The sequence below is a fragment of the Gracilinanus agilis genome, chromosome 2 (genome assembly GCF_016433145.1).
Source record: "Gracilinanus agilis isolate LMUSP501 chromosome 2, AgileGrace, whole genome shotgun sequence".
Lineage (NCBI taxonomy): Eukaryota > Metazoa > Chordata > Mammalia > Didelphimorphia > Didelphidae > Gracilinanus > Gracilinanus agilis.
The window spans coordinates 378,763,968-378,781,413 of record NC_058131.1 but is presented as its reverse complement, the minus strand read 5'-3'; the positions used below and the strand labels follow the sequence as shown (position 1 = coordinate 378,781,413).

The following is a 17,446-nucleotide window of genomic DNA, read 5'->3' as shown; positions in this document are numbered from 1 at the left end:
GGCAAGGGACATGAATAGGCAATTCTCAGATAAAGTAATCAAAACTATGAATAAGCACATGAGAAAGTGTTCTAAATCTCTAATAATTAGAGAAATGCAAATCAAAACAACTCTGAGGTAACACCTCACATCTAGCAGATTGGCTAAAATGACAGGAGGATAGAGTAATGAATGTTGGATGGGGATGTGGCAAAATTGGGACATTAATGCACTTCTGGTGGAGTTGTGAACTGATCCAACCATTCTGGATGGCAATTTGGAACTATGCCCAAAGAGTGATAAAAAAAAATGCCTTCCCTTTGATCCAGCCATATCATTGCTGGGTTTTTACCCCAAAAAGATCATAGATAAAAAGACTTGCACAAAAATATTTATAGCTGAGCTTTTTGTGGTGACAAAAAATTGGAAAATGAGGGTATGCCCTTCAATTGGAGAATGGCTGAACAAATTGTGGTATATGCTGGTGATGGAATACTATTGTGCTCAAAGGAATAATAAACTAGTGGAATTCCTTGTGAACTGGAAAGACCTCCAGGAATTGATGCAGAGTAAAAGGAGCAGAGCAAGAAGAACATTGTACACAAAGACTGATACACTGTGGTAAAATCGAATGTAATGGACTCTGTATTAGCATCAATGCAGTGACCCAGGATAATTCTCAGGGATTTATAGAAAAGAATGCTACCCACATTCAGAGGAAGAACTACAGGAGTGGAAAAACAGAAGAAAAACAACTGCTCAAACACATGGTTTGATGAGGACATGACTGGCGATGTAGACTTGAAACAACAACACCAAGGCAGCTATCAATAATATGTAAATAAGTCTTGATTGATTAATGGGTTTCTCTACTAGCAGCAATGTAAGGATCCAAAGCAAGGCTGAGGGATTTATGAGAAAGAAAACTAGCCACATTCAGAGGAAGAACTGTGTGGGAGGAGAAACACAGAAGAAAAACAAGTGCTTGAACACATGGGCTCATGGGAATATTATTGGGGATGTAGACACTAAAAGATAACTCTTGACCCACTATCAATAATATGGAATTAGGCCTTGATCAATGATACATGTAAAACCCAGTGGAATTGTGTGATGGCTGAGGGGGTTGGCGGGGTTGGGGGAGAGGGTAAGACCATGAAATATGTAACTGGGGGGGAAATATTTAAAATAAAAATTAAAAATAATTAAAAAAATAATTTAAAAAATAAAAATGTGTTGGATTTTTGGGGAAAATAATCATGTTGCATTCACTAGAATAGAAATTGCTGCAACATTACACCTTTTCTTAATTGAGGGGCTTATTGTTGCTTTTCATGAATCTTTTTTTAAAATGCATTTTGGTTTATAGAATATATTTTCTAAAGTCTCTGAAAGAGTCATCATTCTCTTAAAGGAGTTATGTTAGAAAACTTACATTGTCAAATTAATATAGTTACAATTCTATGTGTATTTGTGTGTGTGTCTAATTATTACAACATGCCATGAGATTTACCTTATGACTTTAAGATCCATATTTTCTCTCTCCCCCTTCCTTGATATGGTAAGCAATTTGATATGGGTTTTTCATGTATGATCATTCAAAAAATAATTTCATATTGATCATTGTTGTGAGAGAATATTCATATGAAACTCAAACCCCAAAATACTAAAGTGAAAAATAGTATGCTTTGATATTAATTCTGACTCCACCAGTTTATTCTCTGGGAGTAGATAGCTTTTGTCACAAGTCCTTCAGAACTGTCTTGGACCATTGTATTGCTGAGAATAGCTAAGTGTTTCAAAATTGATAATTGTACAATATTCCTGTCACTCACTCTGTAGATCTTTCCAGCTTTTTCCAAAATCATCCTGCTCATCATTTTACAGTTCAATAGCATTTCATCATAGTCATTTACCATAATTTGTTCAGTCATTCCTCAATTGATAGGCATTTTCTCAAATTCCAATTTTTTAACAACAGAAAAAGAACTGTTATCATTTATTTATTTATTTATCTATTTATTTATCTATCTATTTATTTACTTATTTATTTGGTTTTTTTTTAAACCCTTAACTTCTGTGTATTGACTTATAGGTGGAGGAGTGGTAAGGGTAGGCAATGGGGGTCAAGTGACTTGCTCAGGGTCATATAGCTGGGAAGTGTCTGAGGCCGGATTTGAACCTAAGACCTCCTGTCTCTAGGCCTGGCTCTCAATCCACTGAGCTACCCAGCTGCCCCCATTTATTTATTTTTGTGATATGTCTTTACTCCCCCACTCTTTTTAAATTTCTTTGGGATACAGCTTAGTAATGTAATTACTGATCAAAGAGTATGTAGAGTTTTATAGTCCTTTGGGAATAGCATCATGTTGCCCTCCAGGGTGGTTGGATCTGTTCACAATTCCACTAACAATTCATTAGTTTCCCAATTTTACCACATCCCCTCCAACATTTTTCATTTTCCTTTATTGTTGTATTGGCCAATCTGACATTTGTGAGGTGTGTCAACATGGAATCTAGAAACCCCAACTTTGTAACAACTTGAGATCCTTAGACCCCCAAGTTTGACCTCGTCACATGAGAGTTCTCCCAGAAGGAGATCCCAGGCTCAAGAGTTCCAGACCAATAATAGATCTTAAAGTACTTTAGGTGGTGTTAGCAGGACAAATCAGACATTAAGTGCTTTTTTGTCCTGACAGTTTCTCCCATTGTGTCAAAGTTCTTTCTCAGGTAGTCCAGCCCTTGACTGAATATTTCCCTTTTGTTTTCATTGTAAGGCATCAGTCTCTCCCTGATAATCCTGTCTTGAACTTTCATTTGTAAATCCAATCAACCATACTCCCTTGTTTCCAATTCCCAAGAGGTATATAAGTTCCTCAATTTTCTAAGTTCATTGTAGTCATCATCTCATGCAGTGTTCTTTCCAAGGGATACTATGGTCACAGTGCCAGGACTTCAGGCTCTGTGTGGTTTTGGACACTTGACTGTGTGGAGGCCTAAATATTTGAACACCATCCCTTTCCTGATTAAAGATTTGATATTTTTGACTAATAGTTTGGTGTTTTTTCCAAGTGAACAGGTAGTACCTCAGAGTTGTCTTAATTTGTATTTCTCTAATCAGCAGTGATTTAGACCTTATGATTATTGATAGTTCTGACTTCATCATCTGAAAATTGCTGGTTCATATTCTTTGACCATTTGCCAATCGGAGCATGTCTTGTGATTTTATAAATTTGCCTCACTTCTTGATATATATGAGAAATTAGACTTTTATCAGAGAAATTTGTTGTAAATGTTTTTTACCAGTTTGTTGTTTTCCTTCTAACCTTTTATACATTGTTTTTGTGTGCACAAAATCTTTTTTTAATTTAATATAGTCAAAATTAATTATTTTATAACTCATAATGTTTTCCGTATTTTGTTTGGTCATCAGTTTTTTGTTATCCATGGATCTGAGAGGTAACCTATTCCATGTTTACCTAATTTGCTTATGCTCTTATCTCTTATTTCTAAGTCTTATACCCAATTTCACCTTATCTTGGTATAGGCTATGAAATATTTGTCTATAACTAGTTTATGATATACTTTTTCCCCAGATTTCCCAGTAGTTTTTGTTAAATTGTGAGGTATGTTATTTTATTCCCAGAGCAGACTTTGTGTTCATCAAACACATTTTAACATTTTTTTCATTAATTCCCTTAATATTCTTGACCTTTTGTTCTTCTAAATGAATTTTTCTATTTTTAATAATTTTCTATAATTTGATTGGTATGGCACTGACTAATTAAATTAATTTAGATAAAATTATAATTCTTATCATATTAGTTTGACCTACCCATGAGCAATTATTATCTTTCCAATTGAAAGATATCACTTTATTTGTGTGAAAAAAGTTTTATAACTGTATTCATATAATTCATGTGTTTGTTTTGGTAAGTATACTTTTCATATTGTCTACAGGTTTTTTTTAAATGAAATTTCTCTTTCTATCTGTTGCTCCTGGACTTTGAGGGTAATATATAGAAATGCTGACTTCTGATGTACTCAGTTGCTGTTAATACATTGGGAGGTCCAAAAAGTTCAGAGAAATTGACTCCCTTTTGGTATTAGTTTTCTGCCCTGGTTATATCATTCTCTAGGCTTCTATGCTAATAGAAGCTAATGATTAGAACTGAGATTCCCAATTTTTTGCTCCACTGTAATTCCTCACTTTGGGCACAGAGCCAGACAGTTAAGCTCTCAGAAGTTGTTCTTTGATCTGTACCTAGTTTGTAAACATTTCTTTCCATCCTGGAACTATGACCAAGAATTGGGTAACAGGAGATAGAACTGTCATATATGACTTGTTACTCTTCTGATCAGTGGTGGGAGGATCCTCTTGAATCTCTTTCTTCCCTGATACTTTAAGTCCTAGTGAATAATCACAGTAACCTTACCATCTTTGGTCAGTAGTATATTTCTCATCTCTCTACACTTTTTCGGGAACGACTATCTCTGGTGCTTCTGACCGCTTGGTTTTTATCAGTTTCAGTTCTTGGAATATGATATGATGATCTGAGGGCTGAGAGCTCTGAGAGCCCCCTCTCCTTGATGATTCAATTGATCTTTAAGATACTAATAACTCAAAGACTTGCCTTAGGCTTGGCTGTAAGCTTTTTGATCTTGATAAGGTAAGGAACCACTTAAATTTTAGCCTAGGGCTTAGGTGTAACTTTTTGGTCTTACTGTGTATTTGTTTTAATCAGGCACACCCTTGAATGTCCTGTCTTGGAGTTCTGCTCTGAGCTTTAGGCAAAAAGATCCAGGTCCTCCCTTAGTACTACCAGCCACCCCAAACTGTGAACTATGCCCTCATCCCAAGCCCAGACTACAATTCCCGGCTTCTCTCTAGGCCCACATTGATCTGCTCACTTCAGCCCAGACTGTCCTAGGCTGGGATTCCAGACTTCTCCACAGGTTTTAAGTTTCAAGGGGCAATGGTAGGCTTGGACCACTATTTGCCCAGGCAGGATTTCAGGGTCTGAATGTTGGCTTGGAATTAGGTTCTGATCCTGGGACAGGAGATGTGGGATGGGGGTGTGTGGCTTGTTCTTCACTCCTTGCTACAGTCTCTTTCCAACTCTTCTATCCTCTTACCCCAGTTCCCCAGATGTTCTCTGCCTACCTTTTGGGTTTTTCTTTTCTTTAAAGTTGTTACATTCTGTCTCCTTGTTGATTCTTTCATTCCTATTTTTGTTTTGTCATGATATTTTAATATTAGTTGGAGAGAATTCTTGTGATGACTTGGAATTACTCTGGTTTATGCCACCATCTTGGCTCCACCTCCTGATGTAATGCTTCTGATCTCTCTATTCCAACCTTTGTCTATCTTCCTAAACTGCCTGGATTAGAAAAGCTTCTGTTTTTTTCTTGGATTCCTCAATGACAATTCAGAACAATATATTTTTTAGGTTTTTTTTTGAAAGAGGTATATTAGTTAAACTGGGAAAAAATGCTGGTTTTCACTCCATCATCTTGACAATCCCTCATAAATTCTAGTGCCTTCTCCCTCATCTACTTCCCATTTATCCTATTTATAGAATGTTTTATATTCTTGTTTGCTTGTTGACTCCCCTAGATAGACAGAAAAAGACTCTTTTTGGGCAAGAAATATGTTTTGAATATTTTTATTTCCAGTGTTAAATATAGAGCCTAGTATATAGAAAACACATATTGAACGTTTTTTTTAAATACTTTGTTCTCTTAAATAGCTTAAATTGTTCTCTGGTGATCTCATTCACATTATTAATATGCTTTGGAATTTCCTTCTTTACTGACTTTAAGCACTATATGAATTACCACAAATTTGGGATCTATAATTAACTTCTAAATAATTGATTAGTAAGCTTTTGTCTGTCATGGTAGATACAATAGATTCTAAAACATGGGACAAAAAGGTTATAGCCAGTGCTGTTTTGGAGACTGCTTAAAACAGCTAAAGAGAAGTGATGGTGAAATTTTCAGTTCAATGATTTATATCTCATAAACTGGAAAATGTAACAAATCAGGGCTTAATTTCTTATTTTCTTAATTGCCTGAAAGACAATGATAGAGAATGTGTGAAAGTTTAACTTAAAGATGTGTCATGCTTTTTATTTTTATTTTTGTGGAGAACTGGTTATTAAACATTTCCTTGCACACCCGTAAGAATTCCATTACTATTTGCCATGAATATCCTAAAGATTGATGATATTTATCGTGACTTAGTATTCAATAGTTTATGATTACAATTCTCACATAAAGAATGGACTTATTCATGGATGCAAATGCATAGCATTATTCATGGACAATTGGATGTGCAGGAACATATATTTTCTACCATGCCAGCATAAGTAACATGATACAAATTTAGAAAAAAATTTGTCATTGATGATTTTCATTTTTTGCCTATGGCATAATACTATTTATTACAATACCTGTTCATCCTATAATGTGAAATCAGTGGATAAAACATTGTTGTTTTATTAAGTGCCATTTTTGCTAAGTCAGGGATTAAGATATAAAGTAATTTTCTATTATTTCTTACCCTTGCAGGAGTCTCAGTATCAAAAATATATATGGCGATATAGAAAAATATACCATGTCTTAGCAGGATCTCTTAGGAATCTAGAATAATGCTCATTTTATTTTTTGATTCTCTCTTTGACTTGTTTGGAATACAATTAATTACTTAGTTGATTGACCCATTTGATCTTCTTTATGATCTTCCCTATATGTATCCTTTGTTGAACATTCCAATTGCTCCACTTTTGTAAATGACTCTCAAACATTGATCTTTAGCCTTGACTTCTCTCTTGAGCTTTATTTAGTTCCTTATATCTAACAGATTTATGGAATACTGGCTAGCACCTTAATGTCATCATGCCTGAAACAGAATTTATTATCTTTTGCACAAAATATGGCCATCCTCCCATTTTTCACCCTTTCTATGGAAATAGAGTACAATCACCAATCCTCAAAAATCTAAGAATTAACTTTGCTTCTTTACTTGCCATTGTTCCCAACAACTACCCAGTGGTCATGTGCTGTCATTTTATTTTCTGAACATTATTTGGTTTTTCCCATCCTTTAGTTCCCTTCATTTTACAGATAATGAAAATAAAAACTTTTAGCTTTTTCTTTCCTTAAATATAATGAAATATATAATCAGACAATTAAAGGTTAAGAAATAATGGTCATATCAATTTAGGCATAGCTAAGCAAATCATTTTACATACATTTAACTGAATATAGTTGTGTTATAAGAAATGATGAATATGAGGTATTCAGAGAAGCATAGAAAAAATCTAAGATGCCTCAGACTTATCCATCTGACTTCATTTAAAATTAAAAAAAAACATTCAAAATGTTTGGTTTCAAACATTATGCTCTTTTCCACTTCCCTTTTTAGGAGTTCCCTCTTGTGTTCTTTTAGCTTCCTTATGTGTATTGACTTACCCTATTATACTGTAAGCTACTTGTGGGCAGGTACTGTCTTTTTCTTTGTTATTTGTATCTCTAGAGTTTAGTAAAATTATTGTCACATAGTAGGATCTTGATAAATGTTTATTGATTACTAAGTAGAAGCAGAAATAATATAGCAAATTACTCCAAAAATATAAATAGAAATAACAAAGAAGTGAAACCAAATATCATACAGTCATCTCTCACTTTATCATGGTTCACTTATTGTGGCTTCACTGCATCCCAGGTTTAAAAAAATCAATCTAATTCTGTATCATGGAGTTTCTGCTATATTGCAGGGTTTTGCAGATGAATACCATACTATACACAATGGAAATTAAGTATGCCATTACCACTTGCACAAGTTTGCTAACTCGAGATTGTACATGGCACACTATTGACTGATATAAAGGTGACCAACCACAGCACTGTGTTCTGTGTCCTGGGTGCTGATTGCCTCAGTGACTATAGCATCATTTGTTTGCTCTCCCTCACTGTTCCCATATGCTCAGCATCTCTCCTTGTCCACTTCACATCAATGTCTGATCCCTGTGCATAGTGTTGCTCTGCAGTGTTGTGTTTTTATGAAGTTTTTATAAATGTTTAAATTTATATCAAGCCCTATGTGACCCAAATGCTCTGCACCTTCTAAGATTTCTGGCAGTGAACACAAGTGCCAAATTATGTAGGTTTAAGAGTGTAGAAAGTGTTTAAGAGCATATGAAGTGTTTATAAGAGTATGGGAGGGGGCAGCTGGATGACTCAGTGGATTGAGAGCCAAGCCTAGAAACAGGAGGTCCTAGGTTCAAATCTGGCCTCAGACACTTCCTAGCTGTGTGACCCTGGGCAAGTCACTTAACCCCCATTGCCTAGCCCTGTAACAAATAAAATTAATATATAAGGATACATATAAAGATATTAGAGTTTATAAAAATTAATAATAAAAAAGAGTGTGGGAAAGGTTAATAAGAATGTGGAAAAGTGTTATAGGAGAATGGGAAGGGTTTATACATATATATAAAATAAATAAAACACTGCTACTTTGTGGATTTTCACTTATCTCAGCAGTCTCTGTAACATTACTCCCAGAATAGGTGAGGGATCACTGTATTATTAAAATGATATATTTTATAATTTTATAAATAAAAAACTCAATCTTAAATCATAATTGAGAAAATCTACTTTCCTGCATTCTGTAAAGGGTTAAATTTTGGGAGGCAAGACTTTGATCAAAAGCCAGTGTGCAGTTTATTAAATGCAAAACAATTTGTTATTAGGAAATATGGATAGGAAATAGGAAGGAAGAAAGTGAAATTAATCTCATAATAGATTATAACTATACCCAAGATCTCAATCCTAACTAAATTTTTCTAGAAAACCCTACACTTTAAAGCCCTCGCCTACTATCACTACTCTCTCTAGCTGGTAATAAAAACACTATCTATATACCTTATCTACCCAAGTTAATTGATAATCAATAAGGCTATTAAGGTCTTAATTCAGTCCTGTCTCCAACTAGAGAGATTGTTAGCAGCACAACTTCTCCCTAGGAAACCCAGAGACAAAAATCCCTTTTCAAATGTCTGCAACTTACAAACCACACTCAGCCCCACCCTTCTGTCATCAACTGCCAAGAGGCACCGCAGGGGGTCTCTAACTGCCAAACTCCACAGCAGGGGGTCTCTTTCTGAAAAATAGTATTGCTCCTTTTCCTCTTAAAACTAAGAAAGGAGAAATTAATAAAAATTCTCTTCTTTGTTGAAGTTTATGAGGTAGGGACCTGGAGGGATACATGTATTATCTAATTAGGTTGGTGTGTTGGTTGGTTTTATGAATTTTTTCCCTTTTTAATTTTATCCTTTCTTGTAATAATTGACTTAGTGAAAAAGTATTGGAAGAAAGAAGAAAGGCAGAAATTATAAAATGATGTAAAAATAAAAGTTAACACAGAGGACGGGAAATAATAATCAACTGAATCAATGCTATATCCTTGCTAAGTATCTTTTCCATGTTATGGTTAAATAAAATTGCCTTTCTTTGTTTTTTTTTCTACTTAGAAATACACATTTTTATTCTTACTGTGCCAACAAGAAAATCCCCACATTTTTAGATCAAAGGATATTAGCATATATCTAAACAAAAAATTAATACTACTTAGTTCATGTAGGTTTATAGAACTCAAAATATCCGGATCCATTCTGATTATTAGATGATTTAAATAACCTTCTAGGTTATATTTGCTTTGAACAGATAACACAAAATCTCTTATAAAAAGGTAAACAAAATAATTTTCTTCTGAAAAGGCAATTTCTTTTTATTTTTTTTTTCATATTAGTCCATTCTTTTAGGACTTGCACTTCTGTGACAACTTCCAGAAGGTGAGTGGCTTCTCTTTGGAGATGGTGATCTGGACTTGGACTACTTCTAGGTCTTGAAAGAGACCTGGACCAGGATCGGGACCTTTTTTTTAAAAAAATTGATTAATTAAGAAAGTTTTTCAATGGTTATAAGATTTGAGTTCTTTCCCTCCCCTCCTTCCACCCTGCTCCTGTAGACAATGAGCAATTCCACTCGGTTTTACATGTGTCATTGCTTAGGACCTATTTCCATATTATTAATATTTGCAATAGGGTGATTGTTCCCAATCATATCCCCATTGACCCATGTGATCAAGCAGTTGTTTTTTTTTTCCTGTGTTTCTACCTGGATTGGGATCTTGAATGGGAGGATCTCAAGAACCTGATCAAGAGTGAATTGAAGCAGATCTAGATCTATGCAAAGATTCAGATCTAGGTCTTCCAGGAGATGCAGATATTGACCTCCTTCTGCAGCTCCTGCTTTGTGATAGAGAATATCTCCTTCCTTGAGATCTTGAGTGAGATCTAGATTGTGATCTACTTCTTCCCCAGCTATAGCAATGACAATCGTAAGCATGATGATCTTTCTTACCACACTCATAACATCTATCATTAGGATCGAACAGGCAGCATGCAGGTTGTCTATCATATCAGGATATTCAAGGCAGGCCTGTTGACAATTCAATTCTTACTCAGGAACCACAATTCACTTTTCCATCCAGACCCTGGACTGCATCTTCTGCATCTCTTGGATCTTCAAACTCAACAAAGGCAAATCCTGGAGGATTTCTGGCAATTCATACAGTTCTTAAGGGACCATAATAACTAAAGGCTCTTTCTAATTCTCCTTTACCAGCACTGGTTTCCATGTTGACAACATATATTTTGGTCTTTCCTCCATGTCTCCCATAGCATGACATGCTGTCTGATTTTCATGCTCATGGCACTTTATAATAGGCTGGTCTGGTTGAGGTGCTGCTTGTCTCCACTGGGTGGTTCCAGCCACTACTGGGAGTCCTCTTTCTTCTTCAAAGAGCACAGTGTAGAGGAAATATTTTCTCTATGGGACTGATGCTTAAAGAACTCTTAAGTTTAGAAACTTTCTGACTCAGGATTATCCAGGAGATAACTTCCAAGGCTGAGATATTCCATTCTGGGGAACTCTAGTCTCTGACTTTTTCTGCCTGGACAGAGGAGACCATGAAGAGTAAACTTCCCTTTCTTAACCAATAGAAAAGATATGTGTGGCTTATTTTGATCAATTTCTGCTCTGGAAGAAACAGAACAATTTTGATTTGGGCCTTCTTTACAGCACTAATTCTTCCTAACTCCAAGATTATTCCTCTACTCAGTATGCTCTGACACTGCTTCTTAGTAAGCTTAATAAGTATTTGTTGAATTTGTATCACAATATCTATTCATAAGCAGTAGGTGGGATCTGAAGTGAAAAAGCAGAATTAGAGCTACAAAGACATGATTTTCCTAAACCTTATGTTAATGTTCCTTTTTTCAACCTTTCATCCTCCTTCCAAATTTCTGAGGCACCATGTTTGCTAAAAATTTAGATCATATGAACAAACATATGTCTAAATCTAGTCAGGAGAGCCAGTTGATCAGAATGCAACTTACAATCCCAATCATTCACATTAAAGTAAAAAACTTAACCTGTTAGCCTCTTAAAGGACTAATATCTCATGTATTTTTCATCATGTGTTGCTGCCATGGATGTGGGGAAAAGGAGCTCGATCTCGGAACATGAAATTTAACTTAATTTTCTTTTATTTTTTTTAAAATTTTACTCCATTATATGTGCTTATGAAAGGAGTCCATCATCTTGTCTGGACCTGTTCCTTATATCCAGGCATGCTCAGGAGAGTGGTTAATAAATCATAGTATGTAGGAAAAGGAAGTCAGTCCTCTCATAAGAGGACAGCTTCATCTAGAAATAAACCAAGTCTAAACCAGATGTCTTGGGATAACAGAAAAGGTGTCTTTAGGGAGACAGAGTAGGTGTTTATGAGACCAGTAGCAAATTTTTTATTATTACTATTATTATATTAGAAAAGAAATAAGGAGATTCTCTAGTCCAGACCATAGTTAAAACAATGATTCAGTGTTGCCATCAAGTGAATGGAAAATGTTGGGAAGTGATTGCTATATTATTTTCCTTTCCCTCTTTTACACTTTTCCATTTTCACTCTGTCACACCTTCCCCTGGTGTGACACAGCCATTACCTCTGGGAGCAGGCACCTTGTTTAGGCTGAGATTAAATGTCATTAAGAGTTGTTCTGAGGTTTAGCATAAAATGGAGTTTGGAGAAAATGCAGAAACAGCAGTCACCTACCTGCAGGCACCTAGCTCTGTCTATTCATTGTGTTCTCTTTGCTTCCAATTCAATTTTTCATTGAAGCAGGAATAGTTATAAACTTTGTATGTCAGTGCATTATCAATTTAGTTTTCTCAGATATTACAATCATCATATTGTAACAAATCTCAAGAATGTCCTGTAATATTCTAAGCCCTGGGAGATAGGTTTTGCACTTGATGTTGAAGTTAGTAAAAGGAAGAATGTGCTACAGTGGGTAAATCTGGCAAGTATTATTTATTCATTTAAAAGCATACACTTTGCAGTGATGTTTAAACCTTTATCTCTAAAGTAGAATACAAAATTTCACCATAGTGGCTAAATGGAACAGAAGACTAAAACAATATTTCAATTTGGAGGTATAAAAATAGTTTTGGAAAAACACTCTAAGCATTATTTGTGGGGAAGAAAATGATCTCTGCATCATTCATTAGAGAATAAAATAACTTCTCTTTTTCAAGGAATCACACTAATATAAAAACACATATGATAGTAAATATAATAACCATATGTATAAAGACAAAGATAAAAAGAACTCCTATAGAATGGTCCACCATACATCCTTCCTAACTTCCCCATTCCAGTCAAATGCTGGCTCTTAGGTGAGCTTCCTATCTTAGAAACATCCAAATTAAAAAAAAAGTTACCTTAGTCATGAGTAAGCAAACAAGAATTCTTAGGATTTTCTTAATTCTTACCGCAGAACTTTATTCAGCTCCTAGGACCACCTGCCTAAAATAGAGAACAAAAACCCTAGAACCCTTTGAGGGCATTTCTTCCTAAGAGCAATGAAATTCTGAGAATCCTTTCTACTTCATATTATCTGTACCACAGACAAATAAGTCCCCTGCTTACAACATCTGCTTTCATTTTCACTCTGACAGCTGCTTGAACTTCCCCACAGAGCTGCAATCAAAAAAGGTAATCCCTATTATTGAGAAATGCAACTGTCCAATGCCTCTTTCATATGGGAATAAGGTTTAATCCAGAGACTAAATAAATAAATAAATAAATATATATATATATATATGTGTGTGTGTGTGTGTGTGTGTGTATGTATGATGTTTTTATCATGATTAAAAAATAAGTTTGTCTTTGAAAGACTAGATATAATCTCCATTTATCTACCAGTGCTTTCACTTCTCCTGCTGGTGAGAATATCCTTGACCTCGATTTATATAGAAGTAGATAGCAGTCCAGGACACGGAAAATGGCCTCTTGGCAACGTTGCCAAACAGGTATACTTATTGCTACCACTTGAACACTCATGCTGACTCTCACACATTTCCCCTACTGCATATGCCCACATAGTTCCTGACATATTCTTCTCATTCCAGTTCATGTTGGCATGTCTGTAAGTGGACTTCAAATTCCCTGGAGGCAGATAAAGAGAGGTGCTCTTTCATTAACTATAGACAAATGAGACAAAAGTGCCATGCTGGCNAGAGAGAGAGAGAGAGAGAGAGAGAGAGAGAGAGAGAGAGAGAGAGAGAGAGAGAGAGAGTCCGTCCATAACCTGAAGGTGGATATATTCTAATGGGGGAGGATAAGACATTTGGAAATGAAGGGAAGAGAAAGGTATCCATTTTGGCAAGGTTACTAAGAAAGGCATGGAAATGTGCAGAGTCAAGAGTGAATCTGGGAATTAAATAAACATATTGTATATTCCTCAAGAAATAATGGGCCAGAATAGAGCTTCAATCAGAGAAGTTCATGCAGTTCTCTTCTCAGCATTAGTGCCACATTGTCTATTGTCAGTTGAACATTTCAAACAAGAGATCATGGTGGCATCCCAAAACCAACATATCAAAATCAAAATTTTCTTTCACCACAAACCTTTCTTTTTTCTAATCTATTTTACCGTCAAGGTCACCATCTTCCTTCCAATCACTTAAGAACAATGTTTTGGAGTGATGCTTGACTCCTCTCTCTCTCTCTCAGGCTTCCCACACATCCAGCTAGTTGTCAAATCTTGTCTTTTTGTACTTTCAAAACACTTGTCATGTAGATTATCTTCTCTATACTCACAGCTATTCATTGCCTTTCACTTGGAGAACTGGAGGAGTCTTCTATTGCTCTCTCTGACTTAAGACTCTAACCTACTACAGTCCATATTTCAATCAATTGCCAAACTACTTTTTTCCTAAAACTCAGGCATGCTTATGTCTCCTTGCTGATATATAAATTTCAGTGGCTATCTATTACTTCCAGGATCAACTATAAAGTCTCCTGTTGTGACATAAAGCCCTTTTCCTCCTGTTTACCTTTCCAGGCTTCTTTATTTTTCTCTATGTTCTTTACAATTCAGCTATTGCTTTTATTAAAATTTATTTTATTATTTTATGCCTAGGTATATGTTGTAGTAATTGTTTTCTGACATTTTGTGATTCATGTTTTCTCCCTCTTTCCTATTCCTTCCCCATTCCTGAGATAGGAGGTAATATAAATTTATACCTGTGCTATGATGCAATATATATTTCTATTTTTCTCATGTTGTGAAAGACACATATTGCTTAAATAAGAAAAAACTCATGATGGAAATAAAGTAAAAAATGATATGTTTCAGTCTGCATTCAGACTGTTAGTTTCCTTTATGGTGATGGATAGCTTTTTTGCTTTTGTCATGAGTCTCTTGGAGTTGTATGGAATCCTTGAATTGTTCATAATAGTTAAGTAATTCATATTTGACCTTTACATTTTATTGTTTAGATCTGTGTACAAAGTTCCCCTGTTTCTGGTCACTTCACTTTGCACTTCATATAAGTCTTTTCATATTTTTTGTGATCATCCTGTTCATCATAACTCATAGCAAAATTGTATCTTATTATAATCATATATTGCAACTTGCTCAGCTATTCCTCAAATTGTTTGATATCCCTTCAGTTTCTAATTCTTTGCAACTGCAAAGAAAGCTGCTGTCAATATTTTTGTATAGGCAGATCCTTTTCCCCTATCTTTGATATCTGAAATATGGACGTAGTAGTGGTATTACTGTATCAAAGGATATGAAGAGTTTTATGGCCTTGTAGGCTTGATACAAAATTGCTCTCCAAAATGTTTGTATCAGTTCACAACTCTACCAGTACTGTATTAGAGTTCCAGTTTTTCCATATTCCCTCTTATATTTATCAGTTTCCTTTTTTCTCATAATTGGCAGTCTGGTATGTATAAAGGGGTACATCAGAGATGTTTTCATTTGCATTTCTCTAATTTAATAGTGATTTGGAGGACTTTCTCATATGACTAAAGGCAGTTTTTATTTCTTCATTTGAGAACTGTCTGTTCATATCCTTAGGCCAATTCAATTGGGGAAAGACTTATTCTTATAAATTTGACTAAGTTCTCTATATATCTGAGAAATGAGACAATTATTCCCTCTAGAGAAAACCTTACCCTACCTCCCTTGATTCTAGTGCCTTCAATATAGACAGAGATTTTATCTATCTATCTATCTATCTATCTATCTATCTATCTATCTATCATGTATGTAAATTGAATTAGCACCCTCATTCATTCTTTAGACTTTAGCCAACAGGAATAATGTCACCCCACCCAAATTAGAATTAACTGCGGAGGGGGAGATCTGTGACCCACATGTGATAGTAAGTGACAAATCAAAAACAAGTGACTGCTCCCTGGGCAGTCCAAAACAGTGTTGAGGCTGTCATTTGTCCACGTGAAACTGGAGGTGGACGCAGGAAGTGATGAAAACTGCTCGTTTAAATATGATGGTAACTTCCTGTGAGGGGCTTTTTGCCTTTTGAACTTGGCATTGGAGGAGTTCGGGTGAGACCTCAGACTGCATCCCCTGGAATTGTCACGTGGGTAAGTTAGGTTGACTCTCTTTCCTTTTTCCCTTGGTGTCCCTCTGCAGTCCCTAGCCTCAAGAGGCTTCTAATCTTGGAGGAGGCCTTATGGCTAGAAGCCTTGTTTAATTAACCTCTGTGCCCCCTCTGCTGCGGCCTCTGAAGGCCTACCTGGTTTGGGCTTCCTGTCCAGGTCAAAGTTTCTCTCTCTCATTTTCCCTACCTTTAACTTTCCTAATTATAAACAAACCACCATAAAAGTCATCCTGACTTGGGTCTGTTATTTTGGAATCAAGTAATCGATTCCTGGCAACCAAACTTTAAATATCCAGTCCAACCATAATCTTTCCTGTTTTCCCCTTTTACACTATCTATCTATGTATCTATCTATGTACAAAGTTATATATATTCTTTCTCCGTTAGAACATGAGCTCTTTGAAGGCACTGACAATGTGTTTTGTTTCTGTTGTATCCCTTGAACTTAACACAGTGCTTGACAGAAAATAAGTATTTAATAAATACTTGCCTAGTTACTGACAATAGCACAGCCTCTTAAGTACTGAAGTATGAATTAGAATGATAGATAGATTCAGATACATACATATGAATGTACATAATGAAATGCCCTTATTTTACCTATTCAGTAGCAAAAAGTCATATAGATTTTTATTTTCTATTCTTTTCTCTTATCTAGGTACCAACACAAGATCATTGATAGAGCTAGAAATTTAACTGATATCATTTAAAATTTCTTCTTTCTGGACAAAATCTTCAACTCAGAATACTGTGATTCAGATCTCTTATTCTGTCTATGTCTTACTCAATAATATATCTATCATCTTCATATCATAAAGCTAGTTGCTATTCAGATAAAACTATTTATTTTAATGACATAAATCATGCCAATAGCCATGCATTTTATGACAAAGCAGAGCATGAGGTATTAAACATATGAGCTGTCATTAGTTTTTATTAAGATCTAAATCACTTACAAGTTACGACTATAAAATGGTAGAAAAGAGATGAAACACTCCCCTTTGGAAATGATTCTTTTTAAGCACCACCCACAAAGTAGGCCTTAATGAAAGACATCTAAATGACTGGGGAAGGCAGATTGTGTGCATCATTCCTACCCTTTTCTTTCCTATGATTTTTTATTTTTATCCATTTGCCATGAAATCTCCTCTTTGTATTTATGCCTTCCCACCTTTCTGACTGCTGTTCCCCCCCACCCAGGAGTTGAAATTCCCTTTTTTATGAAGCAAAATATTGTACATGGAGTCATGCCATTCTCTTAGATGTCACAGTCTTTCTGGGCATCAAATCTCTGGTGGTTATACCTACTGTAAGGCATCTCTCATTACAGAAAATGTCTCTCCCCTTGAAGAGGCTCATTTTCATTGGCACTCAATACCATCATTGAATTGAAAATACTCTTTTTCCATATCTTTCAATC

At 35.3% G+C, this 17,446-nt stretch overlaps 1 pseudogene; it reads right to left on the bottom strand.

The window, feature by feature from the left end:
- Positions 1 to 9,792: 9,792 nt before the first annotated feature.
- On the bottom strand, positions 9,793 to 10,738 carry LOC123235566 (annotated as a pseudogene).
- Positions 10,739 to 17,446: the final 6,708 nt, after the last annotated feature.